The sequence below is a fragment of the Microcebus murinus genome, chromosome 16 (assembly GCF_040939455.1).
Source record: "Microcebus murinus isolate Inina chromosome 16, M.murinus_Inina_mat1.0, whole genome shotgun sequence".
NCBI classification, from domain to species: domain Eukaryota; kingdom Metazoa; phylum Chordata; class Mammalia; order Primates; family Cheirogaleidae; genus Microcebus; species Microcebus murinus.
Window position 1 is genome coordinate 12,445,366 of NC_134119.1, and position 18,712 is coordinate 12,464,077.

The 18,712-nt window shown below is 57.8% G+C and overlaps 1 long non-coding RNA gene across 2 annotated transcripts; it reads left to right on the forward strand.

Moving 5' to 3' along the window:
- Positions 1-210: 210 nt before the first annotated feature.
- Positions 211-9,117, forward strand: LOC109729200 (uncharacterized). 2 transcript variants are annotated; one of them, XR_001148502.3, is made up of 3 exons: positions 211-476; positions 1,830-2,028; positions 9,029-9,117. It is a non-coding gene; the product is annotated as an uncharacterized LOC109729200 (long non-coding RNA). The 2 variants fall into 2 exon arrangements; XR_012923685.1 differs by having other exon boundaries at positions 211-372.
- Positions 9,118-18,712: the final 9,595 nt, after the last annotated feature.

Below are 18,712 nucleotides of genomic sequence, written 5' to 3' on the forward strand. Positions count from 1 at the left end.
CGCCCCATAATTCAACACGCAGGACCCTGGCGAGACTTTCCCATTCCCGATGCGAGAAAAGAGGCCCCCCCCCCAGCTGGTTGCTAAGCAACCCACGAGTTCTCAGTGAATCATGGGGGCAGAAGGCAGAGCAAAGTCATTGGCGGGCCTCGCCGTCACATGATCAAGACCTGGCCAGTCAGAGCATCCTGCTCCCCTGACTGCAGTGATTGGCCCGGGGCTGCACGTGGGACCCAGGCTGGTGCGGTGGCGGCAGCCGCAGGAGTCTGGCCTGAGCGTCGGGAGGGACGCCCCTCCTGCCGGGTGGCCGCCACGGAGGCCTGCCCTGCCACTCCAGGAGGACGTCAGCCCGAGAGCGAAGCTGACAGAGAGGCAAGGCGAGCCCAGAGCTGGGGCGGGAGTCCGCCAGAGCCCTCAGCGTCCCAGGATGGAGCTGAGCTTCATGCGAATTCTCTTTTCCCGCTGAGCCAGCCTGAGTGCGTTTCCGTCACTTTTCACCCAGAGGTCATGGCAGGTGCTCTCACCTGGGCCGGCTTCCCAAGCAGCTCCCCGTGTGGCGCCACCCTGCCCGCCCTTGCAGCTCCAGGCTGGCTTAGCTGTCAGAGCCTGCAGACCCCCAGGGAAGGAGGGCCTCGCTTCCCCCTGACGTCCCGGCAGGCCTGCGTTGGACCAATGTGGGGACATGTCTGTGTCTGACCAGCCAGCATGGCTGGGAGGGGAACACACGGGGTGGCCAGGCATAATGCCTGTCAACCCCCGGCACCAGGCGCGGGCAGCCCCACAGAAGCGCAGGGAGGAGTGTTAGCCAAGGACACTGGGCCGTGGGAGGCACAGCCCACAGGCGTGTTGAGAGAGCCCTGGAAACAAGCGGGCCTCCTGAAGGAGAACCTGGGAAGGATGGGCAGGACTTGGTGGACGAACCAAGAGGCGATTCCCTCCCTTTCTAAGCACCAGCAGCCACATCCAGTGTCCTTTCACTATGTGACCCATCATCCTGGGGAGAAAGGTCTTTCTACCCAGCAGAGAAGAGGCAGGCAGAGCCCTGGAAGGAGCCCTGGTGTGGGAGATGAGAGGCCTGGCCTCCAGTCCCAGCCTTGAGCCGACTTGAGTGCGTCATCACTCTACCTCAGTATTCTCATCTGCAAAATGGGAGCAGTCAGCCCCTCTCTGGAGCTCAGGCTCCCCTTCGGGTCAGATGGTTTGGGGGCGGGGGGGAGTAGGATCTGGCTGATCCCAAAAGTCTCTTGGGGCACCCAGACCAGCCTGGCAGGGGGACTGTTCTGAAAGCCACGTCAGCAATTCTGAGTCTGTAGAAGCCTCAGGAAACCACTCGCCTCCCTGTTGGAAGAAAGCAATTAGCGGTGCTAACAGCCTGATGATGGGGGCTGTGTTTGGGTGCCTGCCACCCCCAGAGGAAGAAGGGAGATTCTCAGCTAGAAACTGCTAATGTGATGACACGGTGGTTTATTAGTGTATCTCACGAACCAGCTGTGCACTTAGCAGGCAGACCTTGGAAGAGTAAATATGAGCGGTGGGTGGGGGAGGGGAGGAGAGGACTGCCTCTGAGCTCCAGGGAAGCTTTGGGAAATAGTGAGGGTTAGACAGTAACCACTCCCTGCCCCTCCCACCCTGTGTCGGGCCTGGGGCCCAGGGAGTTTAGGAGGTGTTGGTGCCCACACCCCACAAGGCTGGACGTTCTCTCTCGTATCTCCAGACTTAGGCCTCCATGGGCTACTAACCAGCCCCGCTGGGAAGGCTATAGGCGCGTCACACTTAGCATGTCCCAAAATGAGCCCCACACTCCCCACCTGAACCGGTTCTTCCCGCAGGCGTCCCTGTCTCAGCTGATGGCAAGTGCCCAAGATGTTGGGAGAGAAGGGCCCTAACCAAGACGCCAGGGACAATTGAGAGCTAAGATGGTTCCCACTGGAAAACTGTTATCTGCAACACCTGTTGAAAACCACTGCCATCAAGGCAGGGGCCAAGAGAACCAGCACGATGGGTGTGGAGGCTTGAAGTCCAGCCTGGGTAAGGGCCAGACAGCTGGACACAGCAGGGTGGGGTGCACAGCACCCCTTGGGACTAGGCAGCACTTTTTCCAGGGAGGTGCAGAACTTGTGGTCACAGGGGAACACAGAGCCACTCACTGAAAATCCTGTCATTCAGTTCATCTTCCTGAGAAGGGGACAACTCTGCCCACGTGACAACTCAGCCCAGGTGACAGACTCTTAGTAAAGGCTGTGGCAGGACCCCATGAGTCCCTAACCCAGTGAACACTGCCTGTGGCCCATCTGGGTAAGGGATGGGGAGTTGAGCTGCTTGAAAAACTGGCCCCGTCTCCAAAACAATGTTCCCTGCTTCTCTAGACAAATGAGGGTGGAAAGTGCAAATTCAGGCACCCTAGGGAGCCCTGTGTGCCACCAGACGGCCTGGGCTGGAGGCCCCTGCGGGAGGTGACACAGTGGGGTTTCTCTGTTTCGCTCCCTGTCTCCTCCAGGCTGCGGTGCTGCAGTCACTCCTCACCCCTGCATCCCTGCCTCTGCCTCAGTGGGTCACCCTGGATGCTAGTCCCAAGCCTTCACTTCCGCTTTCCTGTCTGTGAAATTGGTTGATGTCTGCAAAACAGTCTGGGAAAAGCCCCACAGTGCCTCAGGATGGGGATCCCCACACCCCACACTCCATAAGAAGTAAATATTACTACTCTGGAGTGATCATATCCTGATCATTAATTTATGATAATGATAGAAATGACAACAATAATGATGACTGGTTTTTATGGGGTCTTTCTTACAACTACGTGCTGGGCATAACCAACGTGTCAACTCATTTAAACTTCATTATAGCGATATGAGGCAGATGCTATTTATTAGCATTTTCATCTTTAAAATGGAGTAACAGACTCAGAGAAGTCACTTTCCCCGAGTCCCAGAGTTAGGAACTGATCCAGGCCTCATTCTTCCTGCACTGATGCTTCTGCAGCCGGCGGTGCAGGACACCACGGTGTGTCCTCTGTGCTGGCGGGCCTGGCCTGTTGTTAGACTTCAAGGACATAGTCACAGTTCCTGACCTCTGGGAGGTCACAGTTTTTAACATCCAGGCTTTTAACACCCCACAGACCAGCCTATTAGCACACACCACCCCCGCTGAGATGATCTGTTGATCATCCCAGCCAGTCTCCCTGGGACCGGGCGACCCTCAAGCGAGAGGGCCTGTGTCCTCACCCCTGTGCACCCCAGCACCTGGCACAGAGCCTGGCAAGAATATAATGTCCCATCTCTCCTGGGATTTTATTCTGGAGTCCCTGTCTTGCCGTGCTTGGTTCTGTTTGGTTAGCCCAACGTCAGTGCCACGTTGCTTTGCGTACAGGGGCTCTGAAATCTGCCGAGACAAGCGGCCCCGCCCGGGCTGACCCTGCCCTTCCTTTCCTCTTAGTTTTCTTGGCTGTTCTTGAGCATGTGTTCCTGCATAAGAACTTGAAGATAATTTAGGCCTGGAGCTGATCTGCCTGAGTTTAAATCCTGCCTGTACGGCTCACAACCTGGGCCAGTCACTGAGCCCCTTGTGCCTCAGTTTCCTCTTCTGTAAATGGTGCGTGGGAGCGATAAGTGCTGAACTGAGCTTTGGGGAGGTTGAGTGAGATCATGTGTGCTGAGGTAATGGGAATAGCGCCCAGGATGTGGTAATCACTCAGTAAATGGTCGCTATCTTATTACCGTCATCATTATTAAATTAATGTGAAACGGGAGGGCTCCGTCTTGTTTGCTCAGAAGAACTTCCCTAGGGCCTGTGAGCTCCACTCCTCGCAGTTGTCTGTTCTCGGGGTAGAAGGGGCCTGAGGCAGGGGAGAAATGGCAGGAGACTCCAGGCCTCGCTTTTCCTTGCAGGGGTGGGGGTGAGGGATTAGCGCCGACGGGACAGTGAAAGAGAACTAATTCTGTCTCCCTAAGAGTCTGGTGTCGGGCAGGCCTTGGTGAATATCTAGCTGGTAGCATTTCACCAGCTTTGGAGATGGCGCAGGTCTGGGAAAATAAATGCCACCGGGCATAGTATGAAACATCTCAATATAGAAGCCTCATATGATCCCTGTGTACACACCATGTTCACACAATGTCTATATTCCACCCCACATGCACACATAGCAAACACAGTGCAGGACCGTGCCAGCCACCACACCCCCCACTTGCACACACTTGCACACCCAGTGTACATGTGCTCTCTGCACACCAGGAAGGTCAGGAGCCAGAGCACCAGGGCAACCTCAAAACCCAGGCCCAGGAGCTGGAATGAGATCAAATCTATCTGAACAGAACTTCTCCAGGGTAGGGGGGTGGTAGTGCTAGGGTCATACCGCAGCCTGGGGCTCAGGTCAGCTCATGTTTGACCCCAGAGCCTGTGCATCTGCTTTCCTTCTGGGCATTGTATTTCCTGAGACATCCACAGGACTTATTGCCTTCAAGTTTTACTCAAATATCACCTTGTTGGTGACACCCTCCCCACCCATCCCACCTGACACTGCATGCCCTATACTCCTGTCTTGCTTTATTTTTCTCCACAGCACTATCATCATGATTCTTACATAACTAATAAATTAATTGACTTTTTTGTCTATACCCCTGCTATGGTTTGAAAAACCCCACCAAAACTCGTGTTGAAATTTAGTTGCCATTGTGATGGTATTAAAAGATTCACTGCCCTTGCGAATGGGTTAGTGCCATTGTCACAGGAGTGGCTTAGTTACTGCAGGAGTTCAGCCACCTGATGCCCTCTGTCTCTTGTGTGCATGCATTTCCCCGCCATGCGATGCCTTCCACCGTGGGATGAGACACGGAGACCCTCACCAGATGCACCCCTCATTCTTGGACTTCCTGGCCTCCAGAACCGTCTTTACAAATTACCCAGTCTGTGGTGTTCTCTTATAGCAGCAGAAAATAGACCAAGACAACCCTCAAACTAGGCTGTAAGTTCTTTCCTCACTGTATATAGTGAGTGTTTTCTAAGTAGGTGGTAGATGAATAAATTCTGCCTTCTAGCCTGACTGTCCTATGGGGACTGGGGACCCTCCATCCTCCACTCTCAGCCCATGTGCTGTGGGTGGGGAGGACCCCCACACCCAGCCCCAGGCCGGGCACAAGACCCAGGCCTGGCAATCTGCATGTCCAAGACTACCAGGTACACCTGGGCAGGTGGTGTTACACACAAGGGGCTGACACCCCTGCCCACCAAGCCTGCGCCTGGCACAGGGCTGCTTCTCCTGCAAGGAAGGGGCACCCTTTCCTAACCCACAGCACAGCACCTCAGGGGGTAGCCCTGGGCATGACCAAATTCCACCGCCTTGACCTCAGTGTTTGGGTCAGGGATGGGCACGTGGCCAGGTTAGTCCAATCATGTGAATCCTGAGAGGTCCTCAGGTGCCACAGGAAGGGAAGGTCATCCCACTGCAGTTACTGCACCTTCAGGTGGCATCTCCCACCAGTGAGGGATAAGGAGAGAGCAGTGCTGCAAGGCTAGGAGAAACTGACTATGTCCCTGGATCCAGCCCTTCCTAAAGCCTGCCCCACCCTTGGGACTTTTCAGTTCTAGGAGCCCATACATTCCCATTTTTGCTTAAGTCTGTTGCACTTGAACTTCCAGTCCTTGCAACTTTAGGTCACCCCATCTTATTTAGGGGTCCGGGTAGTGGTACCCCACAAGGCAGGCATGAACATTGGGCGAGCCCTGCTTTTGAAATGTGCTTCATTATATTTAAACACTTTATGCATATGAAGGGCTGCTGGAGGTGCTGGGGCCCCGACCTCATCACCACCCTTCCTGGGCCTGCGGCTGCTTCCCCCAGAAGCCTCTGCCCCTCCCCAGAGGCTCTGCTCCCCAGAGGCGGTGTCGGCACTCACCCTGCTCGGCTGGGTGATTTTCTCCTTTCCCATTTTTCATCCTGAAAAATGGCAAATTGAAGCACGTAATTTTCCTCCTCCAGCCCAATTAACGTGGATGTGCTCAGTGCTGATGGGCACGTCCTGTGAAAGGAAAGTCATTTGTTGCAATTAGCAGAAACCAACACGACCTTTATGGCCCTGTGCAAACTCCGGGTGGAGGCTTCCTCTGAGAAGGGAGACCCAGCGGGGAGGCCCAGGGGTAAATACCCCATTGGGAGCATCTGGGGAGTATGGGATTGGGGGCCACTGGGATTACGTTGTGATGGCATTTTGGAGAGGGAGGGCACAGGTCCAGCCGCCTCTTCTTCCTACGAGGTCTGCAAGTGAATGTGTCCAGGGAGCAAGAGCCACAGACTCAGCCGTACCTCGCCGTTAGCTAGCGGGGGCTGCCCCGCCCTTAACGCGGACTCCACACAGCCAGGCTGGAAGCCGCCGCCTCCCGGCCGGCCTGAGCCCACCCCTGCCTTTGGGAAAACTACAGCAGCCTCCTCCCTGCTCTCGTGTCCATTCGGGTCTCCCTCAATCCATGCAGTCAGAGTGAGGTTTCAAAATGTAAATCAAATCATTGTATTCCCCTGCTCTGACACCTTCAGTGACTCCCCACTGCCCTCAGAATAAAATCCAAACTCCCCATGATGGCCGCCAATGCCACTGCATGGTCGGGCCCCTGCCAACCTCTCAGACTCTCTCCCTGCCGACTCCACGGCAGCCTCGCTGCCCTCCTCACTGTCCCTCCAACGTCCCCGCTCACTCCGCCCCAGCACTCTGCACTTGCTGCTTCCCCACATCTTCTCCGGGTGGCTCTTCCTCGTCCTTCCTACGGGACCCCCCACCCGGCTACGGGCACCGGGCACCGTCCTCAGTGGCCGTTTCTCTCTCACATCCATCCAGTCCTCAGCGATTAGCCACGCCCACCGCAGACAGCCACTGTTCCCTGCGCGCAAAGCACAGAGGTGAGCGAGGCAGGCCGGGGCCCTGCCTGCCCCGCGTGCTGCTTGGACTCTCCGGGTGGGAGAGATATAGGTGGAAGGTGTCTACTGTCTTAAGGAACTCCCGGCTTCTGAGGACTCAGTGTGTTCAAGTGAGGTGCCCATAGCACGGTGTTGGGGAGAGTCATGCGGGCAACAATAGTCACAGAAATTAGATGAAACAGAGAGAATTGAGAGCTGGAGCCAGCAGCAACCCCGGGCCTTGCTGACAAGCCGCGTCTGTGCGGGACTGAGGCAGACATTCGACGGGCCCCAAGCACATGCTGGGTGAAGGCTTTTGTGGTTGATGTTTTTTGTTTTAAATGATATGAAAGGGATTCCAGGAAGGGGAAATGCAGGTGAGACAGGAAAAGAAGTCCTTCCCCCATAGCTGGCGTTCCATGTGAGGGACAGACAGCAACTGGGATATGGGAGCAAATGTAGGTGGTCGCGAGTGCTAAGCAGAGAAAGAGCAGGACGGGATGAGGCTGCTTTAGAAATCTGGTGGTCAGGGTGGGCTTCGTGGAGGAGGAAACACTTAAGCAAAGACCTGAGGGAGCTGACTCGGGAGCCAGGTGGGCACCTGGGAAGGAGCGCTCAGGCAGAGGCAGGAACAGGGACAAAACAGCACAGTGGGCGGGAGTCCAGGCTGGCAGAGGAAGAGCGATGAGGCCCAGCGGCTGAGCAGAGTGGCAGGGGCAAGTGCCAGGAGCGGGGGTCGCAGATCATTCAGGGCCGTGGCCCCTGGTAAGGACTTTGGCTTTTGTTCCAGGTAAGGTGGGAGCCGTGGAGGCCTCTGAGCAGACGCGGGCCTGGTCGGACTCAGGTGTCCACAGGACTCCCTGGCAGTCCGTGGAGAACAGACTGCAGAGTGGCCAGGGGGCCACCACACCGTCCGGGCACCGTGCTCTCTGCAGCTGGGGCAAGGTGTGGCGGAGGGGCCACACCTCTGGATACTCATCCTAAATAATTCCTGGGAATTAGAAAGGTAGCGGGCAGGTAGAGAGGGACCGAGACTCTCCCCAGGTCTTAAAAAGCCCGCATGGGGTCTCCATGTGCAGGGACCTTACACTGGGATGTGTTTGCTCATGCATTCACTCATTCGTTCACTCTGGAATTCATTCATTCATTCATTCATTCATTCATTCATTCCAGACCTATGAGAGGCTTTGAGTCCAGATGGATCTGGGTTCAATTCATCCCTCCACCACTTCCTAGCTGGGCAACTCTGGGCAATGACTTTACCCTCTCTGGGTCTCAGTTTCCACATCTGTGAAATGGGGCACATAATAGCACTCGCACCTCCCGGGTATCTGGGAAGTACAATGAGACAGTGTGTGCGGACACTCGGCCCGGCACACAGCAAGCCTGCAATGCATGGGGCGTGTTTTTCCTCCTTCCCTCCCTCCCTCCCATCTTTTCCTCCTGCCTCTTGGCTTGTTTGCACAGACGTTTCAAGAGGGCAGTGATTTTTTCTATCTGTTTTTTCTTTTCAGTGTTTCGTCCCCCTTGCCTAGAACCTTGCTCAGCACAGAGTAGGGGCCCCATAAATGTGTACTGAGTGGATGGACTTGAGTCCTGAGCAAGTGGAAATTGCCTCATCAGGGCGGGAGGCGGAGGTGGGAGGCGGATTACAAATTCCATAAACACAGATCAGCGTGGGGGCAACAGACGTGTCTGCCGGGAACTGGATCACCCACAGAAAGGGACATGTCACCAGGCCTTGTACGACATTTGAAGAGGCCTAACAAGCATTCATGAAATGTTTAACGTCTGCCCTAGCTCAGGTGCAAGTTTCAGGTCGAATTTATGGTCCAGAGAGAGTTGTATTTTTAATCTATTCTTTGTAACTTTTTATTATATTGGGGCCAGTTGTGTAATCAATACACTCTTTTTAAAAAATATATCTAGGAGCATTTTCTATTATGCTAGCTATTTATGAAGATTTATTAAGGCATCTCTTTCTGGGAGTTCGGCGGGGGCTGGGGTGTGGCTGAGCAGCTGAGAGGCGATGAAGACCTCTGGTTGAATGGGCAGTCGCCGCGTCCGGTGCCACCCGCTCACACGTGCGGCTTCACTGGCTCTCTGGACAGCCCTGAGGGAGGGTCTCATGCTAATTCTGTTTTACAGATGGACCCCAGAAATCAGAGACTCTGACGTTTTCCCCAAGGTCGCACAGCTCTCAAGAGCAGACGTGGAGTTGACCCCAGGCACACCCTGACAGATTCCAAAGCCAAGGCTTCCCATCACCTTTTGTCACCGTCTTGGGTCAGATAAATAAATTACTCCAAAACTGCCTCCTAAACTCTAGAAAGAGAAGCAAAGCCAGTGTGAATAAACATCGTCGTGTCTGTTCCAGCACCGGCATTAACTGTGTGTCTCATGTGAGTTTCTACAGAGTTGCATTGTCAATGTATACGTGTGTGATGTTTCTATATGCCAGGGACCCTTGATATGTGAATGTTTTATAAGACTTGGAGAATAATTTCATTACTTTTAAATATTAACAGGGATTTAAAGTTGTGCCTTTGCTTTCATGGCATATTGTGACATACTGTGGTCCCATCCGTGATGTGCTGGATACTCAGTCCCCTGTTAGGAAAACCTGCAAGGAGAGCCCCCTGCCTCTGGGGAGGAGCCTGGGGAGGAGGGAGGAGGCTCCGAGAGGAAATCGGAAATCGGCCCCAGCGGGACAGCGGGCAGGGCTGCCTCAGGGCTCTGAGAAGAATTTTCCTGGGACCCAGGAGCCCAGAGGAGCCACCTGGGAGGAGGCGGGGCTGGGCTGGAGAAGGGCAGGTGGGACCCGGGAGGGGAGGAGCCGGGCCGGGGCTTCCCCAGGGCACCACGTGACCTTATCCACTTGGACAGTTGCCATCGCAGAGAAGTTTCCTTCTCTCTGAAGATGCTGTGGTTGATGTCCCCAAGCTCTAAGTAACTCAGGTTTCATCCTGTTGTTTCTCCCATAAATCTTCCCCAGACACCCTTGGGGTAGAGAAATGAGGACGAGGCATAAATCCGCCGAGGTTCGATGCTCCTCCGTGCCCGGAGCAGGGGGAGGCAGATGTCTTGTTCTAATTCAGCAGGTGCGGTTCGTGGGGACTGAGGGTGGCACTGTTTGGAGCTCCTCCTAGGAACCATGTCCTGTAATCAGACACAAGAATCCCACCGCCAGGAAAAGAGACTAGCGGGGGCGCATGAGTATAAGTGTGTGTGTGTGTGTGTGTGTGTGTTACGTGCACACTGTATATTCATCAATTCTTTTAGTCAGTCACTGTTTACCAAAGACTTACTATGCATCTGTTAGGACTCGGGGTCTGTGGCTTCACCTGCGGGATGAGCCCCCTCGGACGATCCCCTCCTGCCCTGCAAGGACACGGTGACAAGGCACCGGCCTGTGAACTGGGAGGCAGGACCTCGCCACACACCAAACCTACAGGCGCCCTGATCTTGGACCCCTCACTCTCTGGAACTGTGAGAAATGACTTTGTGCTGTGCAAAAGCCGCCCAGTTGATGGCATTTTGTTGTGGCAGCCTGAACAGACGGAGACAGGGGCCGGCATGACTCACTGCTGGACAGAAATCCGAATGTGTGAGAACCAAGACCGAGTGACAGACGCCAGAAAGACACCCGATCACTTTGTGCTCTGTCACGGGCCAAATCCCAGGACTGTAATGTGACCCCCAAGAGGAGCCCGGTTTGGGCTGCAGTTGCCCTTCCTGCCCTCCCCTGGAAGGGGGCTGGGAACCAGGAAGTACACAGGGAGAGGAGGAGGGAAAGGGTGACTTTCCTGCTGAACCAGATTCAGCCACAGACCCTGATGCAGGACTGGATGACCCCAGAGTGGGGACAGAGTCTGTGTCAGCCCTGTGTCCCCAGCACCCAGCACAGCCCACCCGGGGGTGAGCTCACACTGCCCCTGCTCGGCCTGTGCCCGGGTGGGATCCGGAGGCTGCGGCCCCCAACTCCCCGGGCAGGAGCTGGAGCAGCCCCACCCCGCAGGGGCCAGCAGCTGCTGGGTGAGTCTCAGCCTGCCCCTGTCTGCCAGGCACCATAATCCCACCCTCCAGGGACTCCAGAGTCAGTTGAGCCTGATCAGAGGGGGGGAGGGCAGAGAGAGGGGAGAGGACAAGGGACAGAAAATACCTGGGGCCTGGGAAACCCGTCCCTCGGCAGCTGCTGGGGCCCACGATGATCCCTGAGGCCTCCCCAGCTCAGCTTCCCCCGACCCTCAACAGTCGTCTGTGGGGGCCACTGCGGGGGTCTCAGCCAGCATCCCCGACGCAAATCCAGCCCGCAGGCGTGTGCAAGGGCTGGGCACGGTCAGCACACCCGACAACGGGGAAGTAAGGACGACACCGGTCCCGCCCAGTGCTCCCGCCGCGCCCTGCCGTGGCCTGTCCTCACCCGCCTGCAGAGCCCGTCCTCACCCGCCTGCAGAGCCCGTCCTCACCCGCCTGCAGAGCCCGTCCTCACCCGCCTGCAGAGCCGCGCCGCCTACTCCGGCTGAGGAGGCATCGGTCAGAACCACGAGAGGGGCCGGTGTCCACCCTCCAGCCAGGACGTCCAGGAAGCCGGGTCCCCAGGTCCCTGCCAAGCACAGCCCTGGTCCTAAAAGCCCGGTTCTGGGAACCGGTCCCCTGCCGGGAAGCTTCAGCTGACAAGGTATCGATCAGCCCCTTGGTCGATGGGGCCTCGAGCTGCCCCGGCTTCCTGCAGGACCTCTGTGACTTCCGCGACCCCGGTCCGGGACCGTCCTCCCAGGGCCGGGCAGAGCAGCCCGGAGGCCGGAGGCCGCAGGAGGCGGGGCGGGCTGTAGGGCACAGGAAGGAGATGCCCCAGGGCAAGTCAGGACCGGGTTCTGCTCTGCCACCATCTGGGCGCCCAAAGCTGGCGACCTTACTCTCCACCTATGGCAGGTGAGACCAGGAGCTGCAGTCACTCGGGACTGACAGAGCCCTGGAGGCCCCGCAGGAGCCGCCCGTCCTGGCTCTGGCCTCAGCCCCTCCAGCCCCTCCTGCTCTGGCCCTAGTGGCCTCCCTGCTGATTAGATTCAGCCCAAACTCACCCGCCTGCGCTGAGCTCTCTGCTCTCAGAGCCCGCCTCACCTTCCCAACGACCCCCTGGGGCACCGTCCCCGTTTTAAGGACGTGCTGTCCCAGGCCACCCTTCATCCCAGACCCCCCTCTGCTGAGGCTGTGGCCACGTGGGCCAGGCTCACTCCCCACCGTCCCCCTCCACCTGCTGCCCCCAGGTCTGTCTGAAGCCACCTGCCAGCCCCTGGGGCAGGGGGGTTACGGGACCCCACCCCTGGCCCAGATTCTCGGGTGGTGGCCCATGTCTGACCAACGGGCGTAAGGCTCTGCTCTGGGCGACTCCGGGGGACCAGGCTGAGGCTTCTCTGGAGAAAACAAACCAAAGTAGGAGCCCTGCGCACACACGTCCCCACTCGGCCCCTTCCTTCCTGCACTGGCCCTGCCCTGCCTATGCCCTTTGCCTGAGCCCCTGACCCACCCCGCCCCGCCCCATGCCCACCCGGCCCCTCCTCCAGGCCTCTGCACCGGCCACTTCCCCAGAGGACCCTTCGGACCTCCCCGTTATTCTCTGTCCCCTCCCTGCGGCATGCTTTTTTCCCTAAGGCTTATCCCAGTCCGACTTTGTATTTCATATTTAACCATCCCCGTCTTCCATGTCTGTCTGGGGCCTTGAAATGCAAACTCCGGGAGGGCAGGAATCTGTGCCATGTTTCCCAGCGCTGTGCTCACACAGGGCCCGCACAGCCCTGGCACCAGCGGCTCAGCAACTACTGCGAGGTCTAGGAGGAAAGCAAGAGCAAGACAAAGATCCCGGCCCTGGCTGGGCACGGCGGCTCACACCTGTAGTCCCAGCATTATGGGAGACAGAGGAAGGAGTTCGCTGGAGCCCAGGAGTTCCAGGCTGCAGTGAGCTATGATCGTGCCACTGCACTCCCGCCTGGGTGACAGAGCAAGACCTTGTGTCTAAAAATAAACAAATAGAAAAATAAAGACAATAACCGCCAGCGTTGTAGGACTTCACATTCCACAGCAGTCGCCAGACAGTGACCAGGAAGGAAAACACCTGGTGTGTCTGAGGGTGGCAGGAGCCAGGAAGAGGAAGAGGACGGGGTGAAGGGGGCTGGGGAGGGGGTGGCAGGGCCAGGCTGGGGTGTCAGGGACAGCCTCACTCAGAAGTTACATGTGCATGAAGACCCAGAGGGGGACACTGAATTCTCCCAACAGCCCGCGGAGGGGCACCATCACGGTCCTTTTCCACACGCGGCCCAGAGGGGCTCAGTCACTCGCCTGAGGACACACAGCTGCCACACAGCTGGCCAGGGCTCCGTCCCTGCAGCCTGGCTTCGGCCTTTGTAACTCTGCTCCCCGTCTCCCCAGGGCCCTGGGCCGCTCTGATCTGGGGCGTCCTGGGCTGCGTTTCCCTGGCTGTGGAGGGCTGGTGACAGCTGCCCGGGCAGGGCCGTTGTCCCCTGCGCCCTCCCCCTCCCGTCCCGACGTCTGACGAGCGGGGAGAAAAGACACCGCACGGCACAGCTAGGATTCACTCCAATGTTAATTCGGAAACCCGTTTCAGCGGATAATTGAATTACGTTTTAATTACAAACAGTGTCTGCGCGTCCCCTCTGAGTGTGCCGGGCGGGCGGGGGTGGATGCGGCTCTGGAGCAGGAACACTGGGCAGCATCTCGGGTCCGTCCCCAGCAGGTGGGCTCAATAGGGCGCCCTGCTGGGCCCAGCGAATCATCCCCCCCCTTGTCACGTCCGAAGGCCACGAGCATGTGTCCAGGCAGGGACGACCCCGCAGGTGCTCCGTGTGGGCAGCGCGGCCCTCCGACAGCCGCCTCCTCCCCACCCTGCAGCTGCTTTAAAAGGCGCCACCAGGTCTCCATGGACACGAGGAGGAGGACCCCCGAGGGCAGCGCTGACAGCAGCCGTCACTGACACTGGCCTCCATGCGGCTGCCGAGGGTGTCTGCAGCAGGTGGGGGCGTCCTGACCCGGCACCGCTGGACCCAGCAGGAAGCCTGCCCCGTGCACAGCGTCCTGCGGAAAGGGACAAGAGGCCGAGGTCTCTTCCCACCACGATCTCTTTCCTGCATGGAGACAGGTGTCACAGCTGCAGTGTCAGAGCACAGCGTCCCCTCCCACCCTCTCCCTGGAGAGCCCCTTGTCCCGGGCTGCCTCTGGCTAAGCCTGCAGGCTGTCCGGGCCCAGGAGGGTGAGTGACAGAGGGAGCCTCTCGCCCACTGACCAGGTGTGGCCAGGTGACCACTCCGGCCAGGTGACCGCTCTGGCCACCGAGTGTTTGAGGCAGATGGCCTGGCGGGCACAGCCTTGGAGCCAGAGGAACTGGGTCAGCTCCTGGCTCAGTGGCTGAGCAGCCGAGGAGAGGTGAGCACCTGCTGTATGCAGCAACCTGGCCCTGGGTCAGCCCAGAACAGGCACAGATGGCGACAACTGCCCACAGCAGCCCTGCCGTCAGAGTCCACTCTCTGCACAACCAGCCCTGAAAGCCGCCTTCTGTTGTCCTCCTCCGCCTCCTCCGCCTCCTCCCGACCCTCTGCTGGGCCCTGCCCCTCCGCCCCTGTCGGTGGGACCCGCGGCTCCCAGCACGGTGCGGCTCCCAGGCGCAGACGCAGCCCCAGGCCCATGTCCCGTCCTGCCGCCTTTCACACAGGGACGGGAGAGACAGCTGGGCAGATGTTCACCACGCCGGCCGCTCTGGGCAGTGCGGACACAAGGCCACGTCCACGCTGGGGACTAGAGCCGCTCCTGGACAAACGGCCTCTGATGGCGCCTCTTGGTCCCACAGCCCCTGTCCCCGCAGCCCTGCCCTCTGCTGACCTGCAGCTGTTCTCTCCCCTCCCCCGCCACACGATGGGAGCAGCAGGGCTGCGTGTCCAGCGGCCGGGTGAGCCGAGCGGCTTCCATTTGAAAGTGACCACCAGACCCATGGAGAGGAGCAGGGCAGGGCTTCGCTGCTGGGACCGAGTGGAGGCCCCTAAAGGGGGCAGCTGCCGCCGCGCCCTTCCCAGGTGCCTCCTCTGCACCCGAACAAGGCCCCGTGCTCTCGGGAACACGAGTGGAGTCTCACCTCACTGCTTGTTCCTTTATTCCTTCATTCCTTCATTCATTCATTCAACCAATGCTGACGGGGCCTCCCCACTCAGACAAGCGGGGACACCATCAGCCACTCACGGGTGTCGGAGGATTAATGTGACGTTGCCTGGGAGCACCTGGCATGGCCTGGCTCAGAGGCTGTGGTCTCTGGTGTGTCGCCGCAGGCCTGGGCTCCCTCAGGGTGCAGTGGGCGCCGTGGAGGTTCTGGGCAGGGGCGGGATCAGAGCTGGGTCCCTCGGGCCCCTGCAGCTGCGTGGAGAATGGGGCGCAGGCAGTGAGGGCGGGAACCGGAGCCCAGGAGGACCCGGCGGGGGGGTAGGGGGGTGGGCAGCTGCCCCGAGCCTCGTGTGGGCCTGAGGTCAGAGCTGGGGTGGCAGAGCCCAGATATGGCCCTGTCCCGTGTCCCTTTGAGACTGACCGGGCCCTCTGCCCGCTGCTCTGATCAGGCCGAGTCCGGCCAGCCCAGAGTGGGGGCCGCAGCCCTCTGCGCCTCCAGCAGCCCACTGGGGCCAGGGGAGGAGGCCCGGCTCGTGGTCCCAGGAGCCCTCACGCTCACCCCCACAGTGATGGGAGCTGGGGCCTCCCCTTCCAGGCCGGGCACTCTCCATTCCAGAGTCCAGCTGCTCCTCGGCGAGCAGCAGCCCAGGCCCAGCGTCTGGTCGTGGCCCTCCCAGATCGGAGATGCCACAAGATGCTTCTTGTCTATGAACCTCCCCAAAGCCTTGACCAAGCCCTGGGAGAGGAAGAAGAGAGTTGATTCCACTCCCCCAATTCCCAGACTGTATGGGGAGAGGCCAAAAAGCAGAAGCCAGGATCCCTGCCCCTAAGGAGCCTCGGTTTTCTCATCTGCTAAATGGGCTTATGGAGGTGACAGAGTCACTCAAGAGCAAACAGGAGAGAGTTCTGCCGGGATCGTGGGTCTGAGATGGGTGGTGATTGGGCTTCCTGCCCACCTAGGAAAGTGACTTACCTCCCGCCTCTGTGTCAGTCACGATTTCCTCACCCTGTGCTACAGCCTCCTGAGAGCAGGGACCTTGCCTGTCACGTCTCCTGCTAGATTCCCAGTGTCTAACACGGCAGGCCCTGCTTCACAGTAGGGCCTCAAAGTATGAATGAATGTATAAGGAGGTGAATATATGAATGAACGAATGAAGGGTCTTATATGACCTTGACCCTCCCTGCTCCTTGTCTGGACTCCTCACCCTCTCCCTGCCCCAGACTTAGCCACTCTGGCCTCTGGGTTTCTGCAGCACCCAGAGCTCCTGCCTGTGAGACTGCCCCACGCTCTTGCCCCTCCCCAACGTTCCTCGTGGTTCCTACCTCGCCCTCCTCGGGTCTCTGCGAATGTCACCATCTCAGGCCTGCCCAAGCCCCTGCCTAGACCTGCAGCTGATCCCACCTCCTGGCGTTTCCTCTGTGCCCCCCACCCTCCCTGTTTTGTGTCCTGGGTGGCACTCGGCACCTTCCCCTACAGCAGCGCCTCTGTTCTGCTTGTTGTCTCACGCCCACAGGGAGGCAGCGCCAGGGCAGGGAGCGTGGACCAGGCTGTTCTCAGCTGTGTCCCCAGCACTCGGGACAGTGGGTGCCTGGCACACAGCAGGTGCTCAGCACCTATCTGCTCCATGAATGAGGGAACAGAGGCAGCCAACAAGCACCCCTCCCCACCCCAGGCCAGGGCAGGCAGAGAGGGCTTTCTGGCTCGGAGAACTTGAGGTGGGGCCGAGGGAGGCAGAGTCTTGATGAGAGAAACTTCCAGGTAGAACAAAATACCCAAAACTAAATGCTGTTTCGGGGATCTGGAGCATGAACACCCGAGGCCCAGTCTTGGTTTGTTTCTTTGTGTCTTGCACACGTTTATTTCTTTGTGTCTTGCACATGTTTGCGTGTGTGTGTGTGTGTGTGTGTGTGTGTGTGTGTGTTACACTTGCCAGGGTGCTTAGATCTCATGCAGGCTGGCGATAGTTCTTTGGCAATTAATTCAATGTTTTATTCATCCTTGAATTCCTTAAAGCTGCAAATCAAACCGTCACTGGGCGCTTTGCTAACCATGTTCCGGGCTCTAGTGTCACAAGTAACTGTGCTCTCTTGCATACCAAGCAGACCTTTCTCTGTCCTGGGAGAAAGAATTTCTCCTGGTGTTCATTGCTCTAATTGCATCCACAGTGAGGCAGAGCAAATATGTTTCCATTCCCATTTGCATTATGCAAAACCTTAATCTCCCCAAGTTTCCTAAAGCGTCACGAATGATTCACGGCCTCCTGATGCCAGGAAATGCACTGTTTGATCTGCCAATCCATATAAATTAGATTTATTGGGGGGAAATAAAGGAGCCTTGATACTATAAACTATTGGGAAATAATCACCCGTGTGCATGTGTGCCCCATAAATTTGCTACTTAGGAGAAAAATGGGGCAGCTGACCAAGCACATGCTGCTGAATTTATGTCCTCAGTGCAATGATCAAAACGAGGGGGTTGGTGGACTTCCGTCTCTGGCAGTCGTCTGTGCTGGCTGGGGCGGGGCTGGCCGACCCCACGCTCCTGGAGGCAGGGGCTAACCTGGTCAGAAAAAGGCCCTGGGAGGAGAGCCGGGGAGCAGGGTGCTCAGGGGTGTGGCCGTGCCCCGCATAGGGCACGCGGGCTCTGTCCTCTGTGTTGAGGTTTCGAGCAGGCAATTTACCTTCTCTGAGCTTTAGTTTCTTTAGCTGCTATGGGGGGGAGCACACTTGAAAGACTACGCAGTTGTGAGGGTTAGCCAGGACCCGGATGGAATTCTCGTTGGACGCCTTCTCTGTGCCTTCTCTGTGCTCTGGGGGTGCCGTAGAGAAAAAAGGGCAGCCCAGGTCCTTCCCACCTCTTAGAGAGGACACACCAGGCAGCAGCCCTGCCACCCAGGTGAGCTCAGACAGTGGTAAGTGAGCTGGCGCACTGGCGTCATCACACAATCCACTTCTAGTCGTATTTTCTGTTACTTGCAGCCCAAGCAGCTCACGTGAGACAGGCAGGACCCCTCCGCCTGCACCCATAGTCCATCCCCTCGGTGAGCAAAGACTTTGTAATTTACAAAGCACCAGAACTTTGTACCGTCGGAACCCACGATCCCCACGTATAGGTTTGTAGGCTCGGGAGGAGGTGTAGAGACTTGCCCAGGATCGGACCAGGGGCAGAAGCTGAGCATGCACTTGGCCCTGGCCCTGTGCTGAGTCCCAGGGCAGCACCCCGTCCCCTCACTGCATCCAGGAGGCCTTCCTTATCCTCGTCCTCATCCCTCCCACCCCATCACCATCACTTTATGATCTTGGCCAGAGTGACTTCCCAGGTTAAAGGATTCCGAGCATGGACATTTCTTGTTGACATCCGCATGTCTCACCTAAAAAGAAATCACCCACTGGCACAAATCACATCTTCAGATTACGTCTCAGAGGTGGCAGGAAAAAATGGGACAGGTGAGTTTGGGGCTGAATCTAATCACGGTGCCAGGGTGAGCCTCTATTCGTCCCTTTGTTCATTGGTTCCTTCAGTGAATATTGATCGTGTGTCCTCTGTGCTGGACCTGAAGCCACAGCAGGGGAGCAGCGTGTCCCTGCCCTCCTGGAGCTGGCCTTCTACTGAGCAGCTGGAAGGCAGCAGTCCTAGGCACAAGATGATTTGAGGTCTGATAAGAG